This window comes from Tachypleus tridentatus, unplaced genomic scaffold, assembly GCF_004210375.1.
Source record: "Tachypleus tridentatus isolate NWPU-2018 unplaced genomic scaffold, ASM421037v1 Hic_cluster_2, whole genome shotgun sequence".
NCBI lineage: Eukaryota > Metazoa > Arthropoda > Merostomata > Xiphosura > Limulidae > Tachypleus > Tachypleus tridentatus.
In genome coordinates, this window is record NW_027467782.1 from 18,157,577 (window position 1) to 18,179,632 (window position 22,056).

Sequence of the window (22,056 nt, forward strand, 5' to 3'; positions counted from 1 at the left end):
GCTGAGTGAAGTCTACTGTATGAGAAATATGTGATTTACTGAGTGAAGTCTACTGTATGAGTTATATCGAGTTACTGAGTGAAGTCTTCTGTATGAGTAATGTGTGAGTTGCTGAGTGAGGTCTACTGTATGAGTAACATGTGATTTACTGAGTGAAGTCTACTGTATGAGTTATATTGATTTACTGAGTGAAGTCTACTGTATGAATAATATGTGAGTTGTTGAGTGAAGTCTACTGTATGAGTAATGTGTGAGTTGCTGAGTGAGGTCTACTGTATGAGTAACATGTGATTTACTGAGTGAGGTCTACTGTATGAGTAATATGTGAGTTGCTGAGTGAGGTCTACTGTATGAATAATATGCGAGTTGTTGAGTGAAGTCTACTGTATGAGAAATATGTGAGTTGTTAAGTGAAGTCTACTGTATGAGTAATATGTGAGTTGCTGAGTGAGGTCTACTGTATGAGTAATATGTGAGTTGTTGAGTGAAGTCTACTGTATGAGTAATATGTGAGTTACTGAGTGAAGTCTACTGTATGAGTAATATGTGAGTTGCTGAGTGAGGTCTACTGTGTGAGTAATATGTGAGTTGTTGAGTGAAGTCTACTGTATGAGTAATATGTGAGTTGCTGAGTGAAGTCTACTGTATGAGTAATGGGTGAGTGAGTTGTTTCTATCAGTATATTTCGGATAATTGTTTTGTTGATGTAATAATAATTTTTGTAAAGTTCTGAGATTCAAAGTTGATTTATATTTTCAAACCTGTTTTACAATCATATTTAAAGCAAGCTTGTTCTGTCTAAGGTTAGTATTCCAGCCCCCAGTATGGAAGAAAGGCACTAATTGAGAGCATAGAAAAAAGAACTATATCAGTACGATGGGACACTTCTTATACACCATGTTTGATAGCGCAAATTATCTTTAGACTGAAAAAATGTAAAGTAGCACTTCACGTATTAAATGTGTGTTATAGTGAACCTATGAATATTGGTCACTGACTCACAGGTTCGGTAGTGACGTAAATAAAATCGATAATAATTACAATTCACTCATTTAATCTTATTCTCACGATAGCACTCGTTGTTCTTGAAATGCAATGATAAAAAAAATAAAAGCATCCAGACTACTACTACATCTCTCATTGGCCTGATGATATGTTTGTTTGTAGTTAACCATAAAGTTACACAAAAAGGTCTGCCCACCACGAGCTTATAGCATAGCATTGGCTTGTTTTCGTTTGCATTTCTCTTTCACTCTACTTTCTTTCAATTTTCAAGAAATTCCCACAGTAAATACAAAACTATAGTTAGAAATAGTAACCTTAACGTCAATTAGTAGTTTACTTACTGTGATAAAAATTTGTAAGTGTAAATATCGAGATTCAAAGGATGGAAAAGACTTTACAAATCATCAAACGAACTCGAAAGTTAATAAATAAATGCACTTATATTGTTCCTTGGCTTCTATTTTTTCAAAGTCCTTGAATAGTAGGCAGGAACCAGAGGATTGGAAGTCACCTAATGGACTCCTCTTTTCTAGGGAAAGAATAAACATTGTCACTGTAATTATAAGCCCATTCATTAATTTTAACGTCATTTGTGGGAAACGTTTAGGAAAGTCTGATGGGAAATGATTTACGAAGTGTAAAATGTTATTCGATAGTTAGTATTGTTCCACTAGGTAAAAATATTGCTTTACAAATCTTACGACACTCTTTGAAGAGGTTAATGCTTATGTGAAAGAGGAAACGGGTGTGGATTTGGTGAATTTAGATTTTAAGATATTTATAAAACCTTTAACATGGTACCACATGAAAGTCTTTCTTGTAAAAATTTTTTCTGTGTGTGTTGGAGGAAATATATTGTATCACTAGATAGAAAACTGGTTAGATGGTAGAAAGCATAGGTGTAATAAATTAATTCAGTGAAACTGGGTTAATGTCACAAGCTCGGTGGTGGGTCTTTTTCTCTTTTGATTTACATCAATGGCGTAGCTACTAGATGACCCTGTTAAAAGGGCATTAATTATGACATTCTTTAAATTCTGACGACTACACACACATATAAATTAAATTAAACAGTATCGCATTTGGATAACGTGTGTCTGTACCTATAATCATTTTTCAGCAATATTATCCATAGATAATTTGAGTGAAATAAGATATACATTCCTTCTTTCTGTTGTACTAGTTATTTTAGATCGCGCAGTTAATGTGTTGAACTGCATATTGGTAGGTGCAAAGTTACACTTATAACTCGACCAAACAATACGCTCCTTATTTTCAGTTGTGATCACGTTATAAGAGTACCAGTTTGTTAGATATATACCGCTGTGTCGTTTTAAGTTTAATTTTAAAATGTTATTTAATTTACATTGTGTGAACGTTAAAGTAAACAATAGTTATGGCAAGTTTGATTAAGTAATGGTTTATTAGTCATTTGTCGTGTAGTTCGATTGTTGTGAACTGAGATCAGGTTACTCAAGTATTCTGAATTCTTCTCATTAATGTAATCGATTATTGATGAACCATATATTATCTTGTTCAGTGTAAAGGTTCTAGGCCTCATTTGGCCTATTGATAAATATGTGTACAAAATGTGATAAGAAGTTAGTGAAAAACAGAGATAGATATTGATGGTGAGTTCAGCCAGAAAGTGTGTATAGTGGTGACTTTTAAAATGTAATAACCGCAGGTTCTATTGTAATAACTACTATTTTAAAACAAATGGACCGTGCGTTGTATATTTATTATTAAACATTTATGACCAACAAGTCACAGTCATCTGTCACAAAACTCCTGTCCACATATTTATCCGCATACACATCTCACTTGCTCTTAGGAGACTCTAGTAGCTTTGGCGATCCTTGTTTTGTTGTTGCTAGAAAAAATGTGAGACCAAAACTATAACTTAACGTAGCAATTTTGTTTCAGATAACAGTCAAGTACTAATTCAGAGCGTCTTCTCACTCATTTTTCACACGCAATATTTACATGGAGTAGACTTTGATTTCATAGCTTTTAACATAAGGATAAAATGCGTAATACATCAGAATTTATCTCACAGAAACAAATAAACTAACAAAGAAAAAGACTGGATGGTATAAAACACAGTTTCTAATTGTCTGTCAAGAAGTTCAGGTAATTTGGTAAAAACCACTGGAATGTACATCTCACATAGTCACCAAGCGGGGTAATAGTCGAAGGAATATTTCACATATAAACACAACAAAACAGAACCTATTCAGTAGAGTCACCACGTGGGGTAATAGTCGAAGGAATATTTCACATGTAAACACAACAATACACAACCTATTCGGTAGTCATGAGGGGGATAATAGTTAAAGCAGTATTACACATAAACAAACACGTACAATCAAAGAGGAAACACTGGTCATTGAAGATAATCTTGTAGTTTAAGGATAAATCCCTCTTTAATCTCCTTTCTTCAACTCTCAGCACAGCTTTTCTTTTGATCGTAGTTTTGTTTTGTTTCATTTCGTTCTGGCTTTGTAATTTATTACTTGGTGTAAAAACGTCTGTTAAAAATTGTAAAAATAATAGGTTATCCTTTTCCTTCAGAAAAATATATTATTCTAGTGGCCTTGCCTTTTTTCCACAAATCTTTATTTCTGACTTCGTTATGGCAGCACTGATCCAAGGTCAGCATGTCATTGTATGATGATGAAACATAAGTGCTTGAACGAGTTTTCTTTAAGAAGCTATTTTATGTTTGTGAAAATACGTTTGTTTGAAGTGCAAAAGATATAAGATATAATTAATGATTAGTTGTCACCCTTATAATGGATATGTGGCTCAATATCAGTAATAAATCTTATACTAGTAAAAATCTTTCTAGGTTTAGGCCTAATAATAATTCATCAGCGTTATAGTCGCGTGCAAGCATTTCAATACAGGATGATGCATGGAGTACTGAAACAAGAAAGAAATGAATGTATGGTGAAAGTTTTGTTCAATATGGTTTCACATGAACAGGTAATGAAGATGGACATAATGGGTTGTGTGTTGAATATGGAACAGTATTGAGTAACAGTAGTTTGCATCCAACTAAGTTAAAACGGCATCTAGAAGCCAAACAGTTCCAATTAAAAAATCCAACTTCCTAGTATTTCAAAAGAAAGTGTTTGCAATTAATTACAAGTAAAGCTACATATCATTCGTTTGTCCATCAGGACAACAGAGTTTCTCTTATTGCTTCATGTCTTGTTAATTACCGTATTGAAAAAGCAAATGAAACTCATACAATTGCTGAAAATTCGATAAAATCATGTGCAAAAGATTTGGTAGAGTGCACGATTGATGAGAAATTTCTTAAAAACATTAACTCTGTGCCCCTTTCTGACAACTCGTTTTCTCGAAAAATCAAAGATATGTCAGCAAATTACTTAACGGAGTTAATAAGGCGAGTAAAAGCGAGACCAACTTTTTCGCTTCAGGTGGATGAATCAACAGATGTCGCAGCTTATGCGATGCTGCTTGTGTTTGTTCGCTATATTCATGAAGCTAATTTTGAAAAGACATGCTAATTGCAAACTTTTGCCTACTCAAACAACAGGCGAAGAAATATTTAAACTGATCGATATATTTATGGAAGAACATGATATTCAATGGCAGCTTTGATCAAGTATTTGCAATAATGGGGCTGCAGCTATGATTGGAAAATTTTCATGCACAGTGGCACACATAAAAAGGAAAAACGCTGACATCCAGAGTATCCACTGCTGTTTTCATAGTCATGTACTTGCAACGAAACGAATGCCAGAAGACTTGAAAGAGGTATTGGAGATGTCCTAAAAATAGTTAATTTTATAAAATGAAGACCGTTCAATGTGAGGATATGGTACGTTTGTATAAAATTTGCAATTTCATACTGAAGTCCGATGGCTTGCTCTGTTTTACAATTGCGTGAGGAGATAGATTTCTTTTATTTGAATGCCATTTTGAACTTGCGTACAAATTAAGAGACAAATGCTGGGTGCAGAAAGTGGCTTACCTTTAGGATGTATTTGCTTGTCTAAATGAAATGAATGTTACAATGCATGGTACTAGGGTAACGTACTTCAAAGTTCAGAGTAAAATGGAAGTGCTTCACCGTAAGCTAAACTTTGGGGTGAATGTATACTTATGGAAGAACTTGACTGCTTCTGAAATCTCAGTTTGTTTTTTTTAATTATGAATGAAATTTCCTCAAGTGAAGATACAAAAGTTTCAGTCTTGCAGCACGTATCTGATTTGTGTACAACTGTTGAGGAGTACTTTCCCTCTAATTTAAAAAAAAATATTGTGAATTCAAAATCCCTTTGTTGACTCTGCAAATACCAATGATTGTCTTTGAAGAGAGAAAACAGCTTTTAGAAATTTCAACTGCGTGTGCATGTTTTTCTTATAGCAATGCCATATCGGGCTATCTGCTGAGCCCACCGAGGGAAATCGAACCCTGATTTTAGCGTTGTAAATTCATAGACTTACCACTGTACTAGCGGGGACGAAATTTCAACTCTTTACACCCTAAACTCAAAATTTCAGCAGAAAGAAATTACACAATTTTGGATACAAATGGCCATGGAATACATTGAAATAAGTAACAGAGCTTTGAAAATTTTAACGCATTTTTCAACAACATATCTTTGAGAGCAAACATTTTCACTGTATACAGCTATAAAAACCAAATTTAGAAATAGGCTAAATACTGAAGATGATCTACGCTTACAGGTAACAGCCATAACTCCAAATATTGAACTACTTTGTGAACAAAATCGAGCTAGTCAGACCACTAATAAATAAATAAGTACACTGTACTTTTACTGATATAACATTTGCAAGCAAAATTTTTTGAACAAGTAAGTAGAAGTAAAATATTTTCTTTAGATAGTGATATTTTTAATAAATTTATATTCTAAAAGCTAGTGACCGATTGTTTCTATTTTTAGTGTATTTTTTTTATTAATGCTCCGAAATGTTTTTGTTTTTTTTCTGATGTGATACTCCGCAGGTCTAAACGTTTGGGAATCCCTGTCCTAAGATGTAAATATATATATATATATATATATAAAAGCTTCTGGTACAAGCAATAACATATACAGCATACAAAATTATTACGAAAGTTTTGTTTTTACAAATATTTCAAAAAGTATAGTTTGATTTAGATGAAATTTGTACATATTAACTGTCATATTATCATACAAAAGTTGTGCATTTCTCATCATATTCCACTAACAAATAAGAAAGTTATAAGAGCTTCCTAAAATGTTATGAATTCCACAGTGCCAAATTATTAAGCAAGTCTCTGACAAATGAGTCTAGATAACAAAAATATATCTCTGGTATAGGAAAATATCTGTATATCACATATAAAAATAAGAGAAAAAGAGCTTCTGGTATCCTCACCGTTACGCTAAATATACTCGCTCTTTCAGCCTTGGGGGCATTATAATGTGAAGGTCAATCCCACTGTTCGTTGATAAAATAGTAGCCCAAGAGTTGGCGGTGGGTGGTGATGACTAGCTGCCTTCCCTGTAGCCTTACACTGCTAAATTATGGACGGATATCGTAAATAGCCCTCGAGTATCGAAATTCTAAAAACAAACAAACTAAAGACCAAAATGTTTGTGGTATAGACAAAAACATATGTATGCAGCCTTTTGTATAAACAATTATATATATATATTATAACCATAAATGTTTAAGCCATAAACATACATATATATATATATATACACAGACACACACATTATAGTCTCTGGTATACAGAAGTTTATTCATATTACCCTCTAGTGGTATAGGGAAGAACACAGATACATATATATATATATACTAGCCACTGATGAATGTGTGTGTGTTTTAACATTCATCCCCCAGCATATGTTAACTGCAATTCGCCCGACAGTATACATGGTTTGTATCAAATACAACAGCCCTGAAACAGGACACACTTTTAAGTTCATATGAATTTTTCGTTTAATAAGTTAAATGGGTCAGTAATTACCTTCTACAAAGCGTAATATTGAATTATCATCTAATGAAGTGATTACAGATTAAATAACAAAAGATGAAAGAGGCACGTTATCTTGTATTGTCTTTTTATACGATAAACAGTTTTCGTTCGTTCATATGAATTTTCGTTTAATAAGTTAAATGGGTCAGTTATTACCTTCTACAATGCATAATATTGAATTATCATCTGATAAAGTGATTACAGATTAAATAACAAAAGATGAAAGAGGCACGTTACCTTGTATTGTCTTTTTTATACGATTAACTGTTTTCGTTCGTCAACAGCTAGTACTGAATAGCAAAGAGTCATACCTGAGTAATAACAAACGGTCATTTTAATTTAAGTAATAACAAAGTCACCTTCTAATATTAGTAATACCAAATTTTGTGTCTTAATATTAGTAACAACAAATTGTCGTGTCTTAATATAAGTAATAACAAACTGTCATCTCCCAATGTTAAGGTCTGTGAATAGTAAGCTTACCAAGAATTCTGTTTATTTTTCTTGGAAGTTAAGGTTTGTGAAAAAGTGTATGTAGTAGTTATGTTGATTTAATCAGCTACTGGTGATCATTCTGTTTGTGAAATATAGATATGATTTTGTTTTGCTTTTTTATTTCTGTCGCTGCGAGTGCTCGACATTGAATCATACGATTGTGCTGCTTTACATTACAGCTCACGTACTACCACGTGGTAACATGTACATCTTTCGCGCCTTCACTCACATCCTCAATGGAAATTTCCCTGCTTATCAGTAGCAACCAATGAGAAACTCGGTCGTTACTCCACTAGCGATCCCAGGCAGCAAAATGGGAACTATTGTTAAACACAAAGTGAATGAAAATCTTGAAGTTGAAGAACGTGCCGGTGAGAAAGACTTACCAAGTTTACATGAGTAGACACTCTGAAGACACGTTTTGTTTTGCTCGTTGTTGACAAGTTATATTTAACAATTGACAAAATCGGAGACTTCAGTCATTTCTGTTTTGTTTTTTTTCATTTTTATGTGTACAGTTACTTTGTTTTAGTAAATATAACTGTCTTTCAAAATTTTATCACGTGCTTTATATTGATCGCTGGGCATCAGTCGTTTCGCTCCTGTACAAGTCATAATACTGAACTCGATTTTCAGCACTTTAGGGACCTGGCATGGCCGAGCGCGTAAGGCGTGCGACTCGTAATCCGAGGGTCGCGGGTTTGCGCCTGCGTCGCGCTAAACATGCTCGCCTTCCCAGCCGTAAGGGCGTTATAAGTGACGGTTAATCCCACTATTCGTTGGTAAAAGAGTAGCCCAAGAGTTGGCGGTGGGTGGTGATGACAAGCTGCCTTCCCTCTAGTCTTACACTGCTAAATTAGGGACGGCTAGCACAGATAGCCCTCGAGTAGCTTTGTGCGAAATTCCAAAACAAACAAACTTCAGCATTTTCAGCACTTATTCTCAAAAGAACTAAGAAGTGTTGATACCAGTTTGTTCCATTATTAATTGTATAAGAACTAAGAAGTGTTGATACCAGTTTGTTCCATTATTAATTGTATAAGAACTGAGAAGTATTTATACAAGTTTGTTTCATTATTAACTGTATAAGAACTGAGAAGTATTTATACAAGTTTGTTTCATTATTAGCTGTATAAGAACTAAGAAGTATTTATACAAGTTTGTTTCATTATTAGCTGTATAAGAACTAAGAAGTATTTATATAAGTTTGTTTCATTATTAGCTGTATAAGAACTAAGAAGTATTTATACAAGTTTGTTTCATTATTAGCTGTATAAGAACTAAGATGTATTTATACAAGTTTGTTTCATTATTAGCTGTATAAGAACTAAGAAGTATTTATACAAGTTTGTTTCATTATTAGCTGTATAAGAACTAAGAAGTATTAATAAAGTTTGTTTCATTATTAGCTGTATAAGAACAAAGAAGTATTTATACACGTTTGTTTCATTATTAGCTGTATAAGAACTAAGAAGTATTTATACAAGTTTGTTTCATTATTAGCTGTATAAGAACTAAGAAGTATTTATATAAGTTTGTTTCATTATTAGCTGTATAAGAACTAAGAAGTATTTATACAAATTTGTTTCATTATGAGCTGTATAAGAACTGAGAAGTATTTATACCAGTTTGTTTCATTATTAGCTGTAAAGAACTAAGTGTTTATACTAGTTTGTTTCAATGTTAACAGTATGAAAACAAGAAGTGTTTATACCAGTTTGTTTCATTATTAGCAGTATAAAAACAAAAAGTGTTTATACCAGTTTGTTTCATTATTAGCAGTATAAAAACAAAAAGTGTTTATACCAGTTTGTTTCATTATTAGCAGTATGAAAACAAGAAGTGTTTATACCAGTTTGTTTCATTATTAGCAGTATGAAAACAAGAAGTGTTTATACCAGTTTGTTTCATTATTAGCAGTATCATCGACTTCGGAAATTAGTTATTTTTGAAGAGTAACATTAAACAGGTGAGTGACTTTAAGTATTTTGTTTTAACATGTTTTTATATTTTAAATCATAAGTAAACGATTCTCTCTTATCTAATTATTAAAACGTCAGTACTAAATAATTTAACATTTTTTTCTTTAAAATAAGACGTTTAATAACCATTATTCCACCTTAGAATATTTTAAGTGTCTTGAAATCGATAAATTAGAATATGACTGAAACATCCATGCACCATAGTTAATTTTAAAATGTTTCTTGATGTAATAATTTTTAAATACTTAACCAGGGGGCTGCTTTTTTAAAAATAAAAACGTTTAAATAATATCTTCTCATTTATAAAAATAAAGTAAAAAATAGTAACTGTGATCTATTTCAATACGTAAATTTTGTATCAGTTTTGATTTTTGGAAGTTTTGGAACGTTACTTTGTTACAGTTTAGAATGTACTTGTTTTTTTTTGTTGTTGTTTTGTTGGAATTGTACGTTAGACCATATATCTAGAGTTTGTGTTATACCTGAGATAATGTAGCTGGTGTTACATTGTGATTCTTTCCACAAGATATACCTTATTTTCCCTGTCTATACAGCTTGCTCTTTCAAATGCTTACTTTTTATTGATTTATATAAATGTTTCAGATCGCACTGGTATCTATAGCGTAGATTAGATCATGAACAACTATTTAATAATTAGCACCCTTTATGGTTGTTTATTTCACAGTGAACGAGTTTTGTTTTCCTATTTATTTATTTGTCTTATGAGCAAGGAATAGATATCCTAAGGAAACTGTCATAGTATATGCAATTTCAAACTGTGACTTACAATTTTAAATTGTTTATAGTCCGAAACATACCAAAATATTCTTAAATACTGTTTTTTACGTGACCATCCTCGAATAAAAAATAATTATTTTGATTTGTATATAATACGTGTTTTTTTTATTGATACATTTTTCACCTCTTCTGATTCGTTAGTCGGCCTGACATAGCCAGATGGTTAAGGCACTCGACTCGTAATCTGAGGGTCGCGAGTTCAAATCCCGGTCGACACCAAACATGCTCGCCCTTTCAGCTGCAGATACGTTATAATGTTACCGTCAATCCCACTATTCATTGTTAAAAGAGTAGCCCAAGAGATGGCGGTGGGTGGTGATGACTAGTTGCTTTCCCTCTAGCCTTACACTGCTAAATTAGTAACGGCTAGCACAGATAGCCCTCGCGTAGCTTTGCGCAAAATTCAAAACAAACAAACAAATGAACAGTTCTTTAGTATCAATAGAGTGTGATGCCTAGGTTCTCGTGCATATCAGATCATATCATTATCACGTGCTTCTAATTCTACAATAAATTTGTTTTTCTTCCATTCCACTTATCACATTGGTTTTCTTAGAAATTATTTCGGAAGTTGCTCCACACGTATTCCAATTTCCGGTTTTTAAGTACTTGTGTTCTGAAGATTTAATCCCTGTAAGATAGCTTACTCCTCTTTATTGCGTCTCTACAGAGAAAGTTTCCAACAGGGATATTACTAAGTTCGCTCGATAGAATGTTTATACCCAGACGTAAGTCTACTTTAGCAGATGCAATACCTCTTTGATAAAGAATAAAAATGTGGACAGACATCGCAGGGAATTAGGTAACTGTGTCATGACGCACGTGAGATACATGTAACGACCTGCAGATAGCTAAATTCTAAATCTACAAGTAATTATATTTATTTGCTATTAAGCATACAAAACTACACAGTGGCCAAGCGGATATCGCACCTCGGTTTTCTACGTTATAATCTACCAGACATACCGAAGAGTCACTTGGGGAAAGACAACAGTTAGAACTAATGCATTTATAGACATTTAAAGGTACATTAGAATGTATTTTTGTAAACTAAATTAAAATGTGTGTTTTCTTATAGCAAAATCACATCGGGCGATCTGCTGAGCCCACCGACGGCAATCGAACCCCTGATTTTAGCGTTGTAAATTCGGAGACATACCGCTGTACTTGCGTAGAGCCTAAATTAAAAGAATAGCAATTAAAGAAATTGCACTCCCTCATCCCTTTCCGGGATTTTGAAAACTCAGAAAATCCTTCTAAGATCCATAATCATTCATCACTTCTTGTAGTGTGATGATGATTCTCAACCATAATGTACTGATGAAATTTGATACAAATTCGATCACACTTCACAAAGTTATTAACCCCAAGTTGCAAAAATACCCTATCTTCCAATTATTAAAAAAACCCAACAACTTCGAAGTTATCCAGAATCTTGATCTGGATTTTTATGTGATCAAATTTAAGAGGGACTGTCCCAAACTGATTTGTCAGCTTGTTTTATCTTTCTATTAGTTTTAGAGAAATACAGATACACACACACGGACCCGATTGTAATACCTTCGCCCCAGAAAGAGAAGGGTCAAGGATAACGATCTATAATTATGATATTAATAACATTATTCCTTACTTAATATCGTTAGGATATAATATTTCTAACTATCTTTCTCTAATAATTTTTAATCAAAAACCCATTTTTCCAAAGCTCTTTAAAATCACTTACTAATGAAAATCATGCAAATTAAACGAGTTTTTGTCATAGACAAGAAACTATTAAACTCTGTAGTTAATGGCCTTAAGACACTGAGTACCAAGGGAAAAAATCGATAGATTAATCTTGGCCAGCAGTCCTTGGCATTTGACCAGAAATAACTATACAGTCTGACTCTACTAAAATAAACTGGATTAAACTTTTTTACGCGTACTTTATATTGCCCTTGACGACTTTCATGTTTGGTTTTGTTCATAGCTTCTGTAGTCAAATTTATACTTTCGTCATTGACAGTACTGCTTAAAAATTAATAAACTATCACAGATTTAAATCGTGTATTTTTATAACTTAATTAATATTTCTGTTTATAGGTTAGATTGCACATTTTTAGCAGCATCTATTTCTATATATTAAAAAAGATTTATAGCATGTTCCACAAGAATAGTGAACATGTAACACACTGTTAACACGATGTATTATTAAATATTACTAGGTTATAGTATTTTTTACAAGATTACTTAACACAGCACATTGTTAACACCGTGTATTATTAGATATGAATAAGGTTTATACTTTGACAAGAATAATTGACGCATAATACACTTTTAACATCATGTATTATTTGATACTAATAAGGCTTACAGTATGTTGCACACAATTACTTAACATACAGTACACTGTTTACGCAATGAATTGTTAAATATTAATAAGAGTGATGTCCATTCTTGACTTTCAACTCTAAGTGTGAGGATGGTTTATTCTACTATAAAATAAACATTTTTATTTTGTATCTCTCTTATATTTGTATCTGAATAATGTATGTATAATCCCCCCTCTGGGACAGAAGTAAGTCTTTAGACTTACAACGCTAAAATAAGAGGTTCGATTCCACTCGGTGGACACAGCAGATAGCACGATGTAGCTTTGCTATAGGAAAACACATACACACTCCTGTATTGTAAAAGACCAATTTATAACAAAGTAAAAAAAAAATCTGTTATTGACATAGACGGACTGTCATAGTTTTATAATTATTATCGCACTGTACTCTGTTGAAGTACGTGAATACCTTAAAGCAGTTATATAAAGTAACCATTATAAATGCAACTTCTCGAAATGTGCATAGATAAATATTTACAGAAAATCGGACTTTATCACTAGAAGGCGCTAATAAATACCTGAATGATTCGCTGTTAGTTTCGCTCACAGTATTATTGTTGAGTTCAAACAATTTGTGTTGCTTCGAGCAGTTGGTCGATGTTTAGTTCTATCTTGAACTCTTCTCGTGTACTTGTTTGTTTTTTGTTTATTGTTTCCACCGTCAGACGGTTTACCTCGAGCATAAAGTTAACTATTTGGCTTAAAACGCTTTCCTAGACCTTCCTCAGCGTTATCCGTCGGTCTGTCTGATTTCACATGTGTGTACAGTAAATTGTTAACTAGCTGAGTCAGTTTCCACGTGAAAGAAAAGTTCAATGCCACACGTGGCATGAGAACCTTTGTGACGTGAATATCGTTCGTGTGCTGTAGCTCAAAACAGTAAAAAGGATGTCTTACGTCTTCACTATGAAACCTGAATTCTTTACTAGTATTCTGTATGTTTTTTGTTTTAAGTGTCTCAGTTTCTAAAGCTTCTAGTTGTACCATCAACACCTAAAGAAACATCTTATCTCTTAGTAAAATTGTTAAACGACATCTTATACAAATTAAAATGAGTTCCCTCCTTTATAAACCTTCAAACTCAACCTCTTAGTATGTTACAAACCAATCTAACCACTATCAACACTAAATATCAGTTTTCTCCAAGTCTTCATCAAGGATCAGATTAACTACAAAATTCGCTAGCCTCGTCATTACGTTTAAATTCAGATTTATCTTTATCGACCCTAAACGTAGCTTTTCATTTATGAGTTACCTTTACCGTTATCAAAAGTAAGTCACATGTATCCAGTGATATGTTAGAAGTTAGCATTGCTCTTATACGGCCCGGCATGGCCAAGCGTGTTAAGGCGTGCGACTCGTAATCTGAAGGTCGCGCCAAACATGCTCGCCATTTCAGCTGTGGGGCGTTATAATGTGACGGTCAATCCCACTATTTGTTGGTAAAAGAGTAGCCCAAGAGTTGGCGGTGGGTGGTGATGACTAGCTGCCTTCCCTCTAGTCTTACACTGCTAAATTAGGGACGGCTAGCACAGATAGCCCTCTAATAGCTTTGTGCGAAATTCAAAAACAAAACAAACAAACAAAGCTCTTACACTTTCAAATATCGGCGCTTGAACTAATACATTAAGAATTGGATTCACCCTCATAAACACTAACTACCACCCCTTTATTGTTAAAATAAAGTATCAACCTCTCTAGTTATTCTCAAAATTCTAAACATAATCATAACACAGCATAAAAAGTTGTTCAAAATTAGAAATACGTTTGCGGTTTTACCAATCATTTCACATACAAATATTGTTCACTAGTGTTTAATTACAAGAATATGACACTGAGGTATAATATCACGAGAGTATACAAAAGTCGTTTGTATTTTATGAATTCATTCCAAGTTAGATCTCTGATTTGATATCGTTAGTTTGTACTTCGCAGGTTTCTTTCTTACCTCACCACCTTTGGTCTTTCCTACGAAGTACTTGTTTATTTTCCATACATTTATAAGACTTCTGTTTCATCATAAAAATAACCAGGTTATTTGCGCCATTTAACTGACGTAACATACAATATGAACATACAACTTTCATATTTTCATGATGTTACAAAACACGTCGATTCTAATAAGATTAGTATTACAGGTCGCGCCATCTACTAAATGATATGCATATTTGACAACATTACGCAATCTGTACAATTGCGTGAAGCTCCCGCTGATTTAGGGACAGATCAGAACTATTATGTTAACTGATTAGAAATACTTAGCAATACATCAGGACTGTTATGGTAACTAATTACTCAGTAATAGATCAGGACTATTATGTTAACTGATCAGACTCACAATTGGATAGGTTTGTGTCATTATATTGATCAATCAGACCCTAATAGATAGGATGGGACTATTATATTAACTGATCAGACTCAATAATGAATTAGGTTGTGACATTTATATTAACTAATCAGACTAACTAATGGATAGACTGGACAGGTATCACTAGGTGTCTAGAAGATTTCTAGAACGGACCCATATGTATCTTCAGAAATTTTTGACGTTTTAATTTGTCGATCATGATTTTCAATTTTTATTTTTCAAGACGCCAACTAGGAATTACGGGCACGGTCAAATAGAATCTGGGAACGTGCCTATTTCTACCCATGCCTCTGCTTCGACACCTCACTATGAAAGGAAATAAAAATTTGAACATTATCAATTTAAAAAACCGACTTCTCTATATCTGCTGATATAGAGGTATATACAGCAGTATTGCATTTACCAGAGATAAACTAGTCTTCAGTGAATCATTAAAAATAGTGTTCAGTTTACAAGTGTTTGAATCTCATCAATTACAAATATATAATTACTGCAATTTTAAAAACGCAGTGACAGAAGATGTCATTTACGTAAGATACAGCTGTGGCTGACCACAGTGACTGTGTCAATACTAATTGGTGCGACAAAGCCAGTACGACCTATTAGCGTACGTTAAACATCTTGGAAGTATACCGCTTATAATTGCCATGCAGAGTAGGGTAGCAAATATCAAAGGGTGTTAATTTAGTGTTATCTATTAGGCTAAATGTTAGTTTTAGTTACGTCACACATTTTTCGTGATTTTTTGGATATTTTTATGTTTTGATAAATATTACACAATGTATATCAGTGGTGTATCTTGGCCGACGGCTGTGAATTATTGCATTATTATTGGCATTAGTTACGTATATTTATAATAATATATAATTCTGCATAAGTAATATTTCTGATAAAACATAGATACCTCTTATGATATTAAGTAACGCCTCCATCAGTATAGTTGTACGTAATTTCTCTGATGATATATATACACATATTTAATATCACCAATACTATGTTAGCATTCTTAAGTACTAACGACAATACAAATGAAACCTATTAAATAATTATTTCTTATAATAATTACGTTTATCTTCATGTAATATTTTTTGTAGTAAATACAATACATTATTATGTTCTTGTTTTTTTACAGTTTCAATTTTTATTAAAATGTAGAAAATTTGTGACTTTATTCAAGAAATGGCTCCCAAAAATGAAAAATCAGAAATCGTCAGTGTAGAAAAATCACAACACCTGATGACCAGTAGGTAAGAAAGTCAGATAAAAAGAACGAACCAGAACGTGGGGAATGGGTAGGAAAACTGGGCTTTATTTTCAGCTGCATAAGCTACGCTGTCAGTCTTGGCAACGTATGGCGATTTCCATACTTGTGTTATGAAAATGGTGGAGGTATGTGTCTTGTGGTTTAATCCAACATAATATACATGAAACCTTTACCTTACTAAATGTTAAATCGATGGTTCTGATGGATTACATGTTGTTGTTTGTTATTTAGGGGCATTTTGTTTCCCTATCTCATCTGTTTAGTCTTGTGTGCTGTTCCTCTATTCTTCCTGGAAGTGGCCATTGGTCAGTACCTCAGCGTTGGTGGTATCGGGGTCTGGAATTTGATTCCTATCTTTAAAGGTAGCTATTGTTGTTTACTTCTAGTGCCTTAGTATTTTTCACCTTTTCCGGATATATATAACTCATACTTGTGTCTCAAATATGTCAACAGTTCGTACATTATGTAATCTATACTTTCAGTAGGAATTGGCTTTGCTTCAATGACCATCGTTTGTCTCTATAATATCCACCACGTGGTGACAATAGCTTGGACTTTATTCTACTTCGTGTTCTCAATGACGACACAACTGCCTAGGGAATCGTGCGGTAATTATGTTAAATGTATTTCTCTGATTCTAGTCAACTGTTTTAATTACTCATTTGTTTAGGATTAACTGTTATAAGCATACAGACACTGGGGGACACTGAATTAAATTAAGAACAATTTAATTTGATAGTATTTTACATGTGGCCGAGAGTGGCCTTGTGGTTAATGTGCCCTTAGTACTTTACATATGGCCGAGAGTGGCTTTGTGGTTAATGTGCCCTTAGTACTTTACATATGGCCGAGAGTGGCCTTGTTGTTAATTTGCCTAACTGTTAAACCGGAGACTTTTGAGTCACGCAAAGTTATCATAAATCGCATTATACGCTTTTGTACCGTGTGTGTGTTATAAGAGTGACAGTCAGATCCCACTTTTAGAACAAGAATGATGTGTCGAGAATTGTCAGTAGATGATACTACTACTACTTTTCCTCGATTCTGTTATTTAAAAAAAGCCTTTTTATTACTTTGGGTGCAGTACTGAAGCAAAATACAATAAACAACATTTCGATTTAATAGCACAGTATACTATAATAATGAACATTTCTACTTGATAGAACCGGTTATTACATAATTACTAATTATGCATTACACTATACTACAGCAATGTTTTGATAACTTTGAACACAATAATTAGGTTTCTAAGCAAAGCCAATCCTGAATACTTTTCTCATATCTTCAGTTTTTCCTGACCTTTCTCCACGTGAGGTGAACAACTGCTTTTGTTTATATATATCAGGTAAGTGATTTTAATCTGTTGAAAAGACAGAAGGTAGTCGTTGTACAGAACCCATCACATATTCTTTTACCAACGAATATATATAAATGTTATTGTTATTACATTCATATATACATGTTATTGTCATTATATTCAGATTTAAATGTTATTGTTATTATATCAATATACTAGTGTTATTATTATTACATTCATATACGATATAAACACTAGTAAATATTAATGTTAGATGTTACAGGTTGTTGGACAGAACCAATGGCATATTCTTTTACCAACGAATAGTGGGATTAACCGTACATTTTAATGCCCCTGACGCTGAAGACAAACACTAACAACCAGGCTGGGCAACAAATAAAACTTCCCATCTAATGAAGCTATAGTTTACGTCTTCAGTGAAAACAGTGTCATTGTTAATCAGTAACTGTCAAGAGACTTTTTTTTTCGTTTATTTGCTATCAAGCTTTAATACTAGTTAATAATTCTTTAATCAAAACGTAACGAAACTAAATTAGTGTTAAATTTAAAGAAGTTAACTCTTTGTAATCAGTATTAATTTATTGTATTAATGTTATTAGGTCTGGGTGACAGCAGGAACGCAAGTGTTTTTCACCTTTGGTATTGGTTTCGGTTCCGTCGTAACTCTTGGAAGCTACAACAAGTTTAGCCACAACTTCTTCCGGTAACAAAAAAACAAAATAATTTTTTTATTTTTTTATTTGATTATTTAACAATGATTCGCACAAAAATGTTCAATATAATAATTTTCTGTACTCTGTATTCGTTATTCTTTCAATAGATATTATTGTACACTTTGAACACATTCATTATTGTTTCTACATCTTTATTTCTAGAGACGGAAATATTCTATGTATTGTTAACCCTGCTACTAGCATATTTGCTGGTACTGTGATATTTTCCGTCCTCGGTCACATGACCTACTTGAAAGGCGACGGGACTGAAGTTGCTGACGTTGTGAAGTCCGGTGAGATAATTCAGTCTTCTTGTGCTTCAATTGTTTATATAAACACTAAAAGTTCTGTTTCTGTACCAAATCAACGTATAACAGAATATTTCAGAACAAACTTTATTAATATTTTCTTGAATCTTGGTTCTAAAACATTTAAAATGAAACGTTTATTGGTAAGTTACAGTGTATCAACATCTTAATATAAACTAAGTATTATCAGACACTGACCTGCTGTGTTTTTTTACAGAGTACAAACACGGTCTTTGTTCAAATATAATCTAACATGGTGTATTTTCTTCAGGTCCAGGGTTTGCTTTCCTTGTTTATCCAGAAGTTGTTCTACAGTTGCCACCTCCCCCTTTATGGTCAATTGTGTTCTTCCTCATTCTGTTAATTCAGATAATATGTTGACGTGTGTTATTTGATAGCCAGGTGAGCATATAATACGTTGATGTGTGTTATTTGATAGCCAGGTGAGCATATAGTATGTTGATGTGTGTTATTTGATAGCCAGGTGAGCATATAATATGTTGATGTGTGTTAATTGATAGCCAGGTGAACATATAATATGTTGATGTGTGTTAATTGATAGCCAGGTGAGCATATAATATGTTGACGTGTGTTATTTGATAGCCAGGTGAGCATATAATACGTTGATGTGTGTTATTTGATAGCCAGGTGAGCATATAGTATGTTGATGTGTGTTATTTGACAGCCGGGTGAGCATATAATATGTTGATGTGTGTTATTTGACAGCCAGGTACATATTTTATATTCTCATTTTCATTTAATGACATAAATATTCTTTTAAAAATGGGAAAATTTTCAGAGCTCAAAATACTTTTGTAGACTATATTTTTTTAATTTACGCGTTTGTGTTATTGTTTGTCTGGAGGGAGTTTTCACGTTTTAACTGTTTCAACAATTGAATATTTAATAAGTCTGTGACGTTTGCACTTAATTACTGAGTTAATGAGTTTATTAGTTTGAGAAACACTATGAGAAAAAGATTAACAAGTAACTGACAGTTTAGTGTTATTATAAATTAGACCTGTCTTTGGTATATATGAGGTTAGTACATGAAATCTGTGGAACTAGTAATGGGAGAAATAATACAGTCCATTGTTATTAAATGTGTTGACCTTCATTGTTTTACCAAACGAAACCTGCGCAGTGGCAGAGGCTTATGAAACAATACTGTTAACAGTGTCAGAAGCTAAGGAAAATTCTGATCTAAGAATCGTATGTGCATGATCATGTGACGTGCAGTTAGTGGTTAATTTCTTGTTTAGTTAACCTCAAAATGTGTGGTGTTAACTAATCTCAACAAAATACAACCTTCTGATATGTCATTATTGTCAGAGATTCTATTTCCACTTTCGCCTTATTATCTGTTAGGACACAAGCCACGTGTCGCATGGCAACATGATTGTTGACACGCGTGCATGTTTTTTTCGCAGTAAATGACTATTCGGGACTCTTGCATGCTTTCTGCACGTCGTAGTAGTGCTATTCTTGCATGCTGCATATCCTGGCAACCAGCTACTTTGTTGCTGTCTGCTCCTTTTCTCCGATACCTGTTACATACATCAGTAATAATATTTTTATAATATTTTACATTTGCGTAACCTGTTACTCATGGCAATAACCAACTAACTAGTTAACAGATGCTGTCGTTTTTTGTAATGTACTACATTTGTTTGTCATAAATCACTAATGCATTATATGGTTGATACCTGCTACGTATGTTTGCTACATAAATGTAGTTCTAGCTTCAAATTGTTGTATCCATCAACCGTTACTTGATACATGTGTTTATATGCTACAAGTGTTCCATGTGTCACCTGAGCTTACATTATTATGTTCTATTTTATATATAACAAATCAAAGAATGGGTGCGTAACCACATATTGTTTAACTGTTTATGGCTGGTTAAGTATTTTAATATGTAAGAAATTTCAACAGGGCCCGGCATGGCCAAGCGTGTTAAGGCGTTTGACTTGTAATACGAGGGTCGCGGGTTCGCATCCCCGTCGCGCCAAACATGCTCGCCCTATCAGTCGTGGGGTGTTATAATATGACGGTCAATCCCAATTTTGTTGGTAAAAGAGTAGCCAAAGAGTTGGTGGTGGATGGTGATGATTAGCTGCCTTCCCTCTTGTCTTTCACTACTAAATTAGGGACGGCTAGCACAGATAGCCCCTCGAGTAACTTTGGGCGAAATTCAAAACAAACAAACAAACAAGTAATTTCAAAGTACCATTTTTCAGTGATTCATAGAGATAAACTTCTATATAAAAAAACTCAATACTTTAAACGTACTCTTACGCAAGATGAAGTATTAGGTTATCAAACTAGATAATAACACGTATGTTTGAAACTTTATTACATAAAACATTAATTCATTAAATATATAGTGTACAATTTATATAGATCTGTCTAACTATGTTATTATGTTACTTTGATCTTATGTTATGACAACATGTGTACTGATATTTTTCTGTTTTTTGTTTTTTTCATAGTTCTACACCGTGGAAGCTCTGATAACAGGAATTGTGGATGAATGGGCATCTGCATTGAGACCACAAAGGAAATTATTTACTATAGGTCACTGAGGTATGTTCCATAATATTAAAAAATCAATAAACGAGTAAAACGAAAACCACAGTTGTTACAGTGTGGTTGTTATAGAAAGAAGTTGGTAATAACAATTGTAACAGCATGGTTGTTATAATGAGAAGTTAACATAAGTTTCAGGGACAACAAGGGATATATTGGTCCATCTCAGCTGTCCCACCCTCTAAGCCAAACTAATACTATTAAAAACAATTAGTCATCACTTGTCATTCATATATGTATCAAGTTTCTTTTAAACTCACTCAAATTTACTAACATATCTTCATATGCACTGGAAAATAAAGTTGTCATTTTTTATATTTCCTAAATCTATATTTGTGTCACCAAGTTCTATACTTCTCACTATTAAGTTTGAAAAATGTTGATGCATCAACATTATAAATCCTTTTACAATCTTAAACATTTGAATCAGATCGCCTCTAACTCTTGAGAGAGAAACTTTTAAGGATCTTAATCTCTCCTCAAATGACAACCCCTCCATCCCAGGCACCATTTTAGTTACCCTCTTCTGAATCATTTCCAACAACTTCATTGCTTTCCTAGGGTAAGAAGCCCAAGACTGAACACAATACTCCAAATGCAGTCCAACCAGTGACCTACACAATGAAATTATAACATATTTATACTTGTATTCAATATTTTTGTATATACAAATTAAAAAATACTATTTGCCCTACCAATATTAGCAACAGCACACTGCTTGGATTGCTTAAGAGACTGATCAGCCATTACAACAAGATCATTTTCTTTCATGACATTGTTAAAATTATTCTCCATCCAAATTATTCTTATAATTCAAATTATTATCACCCACATATAA

General features: G+C 33.2%; 1 protein-coding gene and 1 long non-coding RNA gene across 2 annotated transcripts in view; both read left to right on the forward strand.

The window, feature by feature from the left end:
* LOC143242211 (uncharacterized) overlaps positions 1-22,056 on the forward strand; it is a 558,288-nt gene that overhangs the window by 25,813 nt on the left and 510,419 nt on the right. The gene's annotated exons all lie outside the window — the stretch shown is intronic.
* Positions 15,847-21,169, forward strand: LOC143243153 (uncharacterized). Its single transcript, XR_013024079.1, has 5 exons — positions 15,847-16,273; positions 18,208-18,311; positions 18,484-18,614; positions 18,901-19,031; positions 21,122-21,169. It is a non-coding gene; the product is annotated as an uncharacterized LOC143243153 (long non-coding RNA).